General features: G+C 42.0%; 1 pseudogene; it reads left to right on the forward strand.

The window, feature by feature from the left end:
- The window catches only part of LOC112071845 (pyruvate kinase PKM-like), a 40,908-nt pseudogene that overhangs the window by 10,159 nt on the left and 27,687 nt on the right, over positions 1-3,062 (forward strand).

The following is a 3,062-nucleotide window of genomic DNA, read 5'->3' on the forward strand; positions in this document are numbered from 1 at the left end:
ATATCCCTCCTAAACCATCACAGTAGGGGTATATCCCTCCTAAACCATCACAGTAGGGGTATATCCCTCCAAAACCTTCACAATATCCCTCTATAAGCTTTGCTTGTCATCTTGTCCACATGCAGGACCCGCCTCCCGATCAGTGAACATGGCCAAGGAGATGATCAAATCTGGGATGAACATTGCAAGAATGAACTTCTCTCACGGAACTCATGAGGTCAGTAATAGGACGACACCAGTACTGAAGGCAAAGGACACTAGTACTGAAGCCAAGGCAAAGGACACTAGTACTGAAGCCAAGGGAAAGGACACTAGTACTGAGGCCACCACAGCTGTTCTAGGATTTAGACCAGTGCTGAATTCCCATAGCCCTTACTCCTGTTAGTCTGAAAGGATAGGTCAAAGCAATATGGTGACATTCACTCAACCGAATATAAAGACCAGTTTGGATGTAGGCTTACTATAACCTATTAGTGAGTCTGCAGTACCAGCCATCCTCATCCTATAACCTTTAGTGAGTCTGCAGCACCAGCCACCCTCATTGTGACATTATCACTGTACGATTTTTAAATGTCAGTCTGTAAGCTGATCTGAACGCTCTTACGTGAACTTTAGTGGCTCCTCTTCCTCCTCCTCCTCCTCCTCCTCCTCCAGTCAGCCAGTCTGTCTTCCAGTGCCGCCAGATGGTAGCCAGGGTTCTGGGGTTCACACTACTGACCTCTCCCCTTTAAAAGTCATGGCTTTTTGACCTGTTTCACCCTGGCTGGGTCGGAGTGCACCCCTAAATCATACAGCAGTATTAGATATCGAAGCGATACGTTTGATATTTGAATTCCATTGCCCTTTCAAAGGTCAATAGTACGGTTAATTGCTTGTCCGAAGAAGACGTTCTACTCTGAAGTTCAGTGCTGTATCTATGTATCAGCACTGGATGACGTTACGTGTACATGTGTATCAATGTTATAATTAGGTCAGGATTTCCCAGTCCATTCCGCGATTACTTCCATGACTGGACATTTTTGCCTCAGGCCAGAACTAGTGCACGCTTGTTCCATCGAACAAGTACTCAGCCTGCTTGATGATTAGTTGACTCGTTGAATCAGGTGAGCTAGTTCTAAGGCTAGAGATAAAACGTGAAAGGAAGGTAATGTCAAGGGCTAGCATCTGACGCCGTAGGAGCCTACAGCCACGTCACAGGGCAAGTTGKGGTGGCACCATTTTAGTGTCTGTTTGGGAATGGTAGTGGTGCATGGAAAAACAAGATAGACAGAGCAACWCCCAATGGCAGGAACTTCTGACAGACATCTTCGCGGACATCTGAACTTATGTTTGTTTACATGGCATCTGTCATGTGTTGAGGTCAGAGACATTATCAGAAGGGCAAAAGGAAACTCGACCTCTGTCACTGGTCAGGTGGTCGGAGGAGATGTAAATAGCCACGTCTCAGGTTCTCGCAGAAYGTGTTTAGAGGGACCAGGAGCTAACGCTAAGCTACTTGGCTATGCTAAAATAGCTAAGACTTTGCTATTCTAAAATAAAACATAAACAAATCATTACATTTCAACCTGGCTAATTGTCCTATGTCTGTCTACTATAGAGCACTGTTAAGTGAGTGTCATTGAGTCTTTGAGTCTGTCTCTCTCCTATAGGCAGAAACTGTTTAGGGACCAGAAGCTAGCTAACACTACTTAGTTATATTCTATGTGGCTATGCCACTTGGCTAACACTACTTGGTTATATGCTACACGTTTATATGGAATATAACCAAGATTAAGCCAAGTTGGATAACCAATAGTGTTAGCCAAGTAGATTAGCCATGTAGCATATAAACATGTTAGCATATAACCAAGTAGTGTTAGCCAAGTAGATTTAACAAAATAATCCCAAGTAGATAGCCACGTTGGTTATAACGATGTAGAATATCCAAGTAGAATAACCATGTAGAATATAACCAAGTATAATAAGCACAAGTAGTATATAACCATGTAGCATAGCTACATAGCATATAACCATGTAAAGATTTCGCAAGTAGATAACAATAGGGTTAGCCAAGTAGCTTTATCAATGTAGCCATCATAAACATGTAGCATATAACCAAGTAGTGTTAGCCAAGTAGATTTAACAAATAAATAGCCCAAGTAAGTAGCCACGTTGTGTTATAACGATGTATTTCGATTATAAAAAAGTGTGGGGCCATGTTAAAGTAAACGCGGAATAATTCCGGTCTGGGCTTTACACAGTGCGACCTTTGCGCTGCATTGATCACCTTCGTATATAGAATGTAGTTGGTACACATTTGTGTATTCCTCCGCCTTTGCATATCAAGGATTCGGGAGATATAGTTTGTGTCTAAGGTATCGTGGGGGTAGTTATGCTACTGTGATACTGCATTGAAGACATGATGCTGTACTCAAAAGTATATATAGACCTTCGCTCGATGAAATAGATCGGGTGGTGAAACGAAGAGTTCTTTACATCGTTTGGGAGTGGTTGTCATACCAGAGATTGCGCCGGCACGACCGAGTTATGAATCGTAGATCGCCGGATGAAGTTGTATTAGGGGGTTTTCGACAAATATCGCAAGTAGAAGTTTAACCCTGTAGAATACTAAACAAGGTCTAATAGCCATAGTGTTATAACCCAATCTAGCATAGCTACATAGCATATAAACCATGTAGATAGCCAAGTAGGATACCAAGTAGTGTTAGCCAAGTAGATTAGCCATGTAACTATATAACGTGTAGCATATAACCAAGTAGTGTAGCACAGTGGCATAGCCACATAGAATTAAACTAAATAGTGTTAGCTAGCTTCTGGTCCTAAACAGTTTCCTGCCTACTAGTGGAGAGAGACAGACTCAAAAGACACTCAATGACACTCACTTAACAGTGCTCTATAGTAGAACAGACATAGGACAATTCAGCCAGGTTGAAATGTAATGATTTGTTTATGAGTTTTATTTTAGAATAGCAAAGTCTTAGCTATTTTAGCATAGCCAAGTAGCTTAGCCGTGATAAGCTCCGGTCATAAGATTTCCGTGATGTCTTCATGCAATTACTGGT

This window comes from Salvelinus sp. IW2-2015, unplaced genomic scaffold (assembly GCF_002910315.2).
Source record: "Salvelinus sp. IW2-2015 unplaced genomic scaffold, ASM291031v2 Un_scaffold1741, whole genome shotgun sequence".
Lineage (NCBI taxonomy): Eukaryota > Metazoa > Chordata > Actinopteri > Salmoniformes > Salmonidae > Salvelinus > Salvelinus sp. IW2-2015.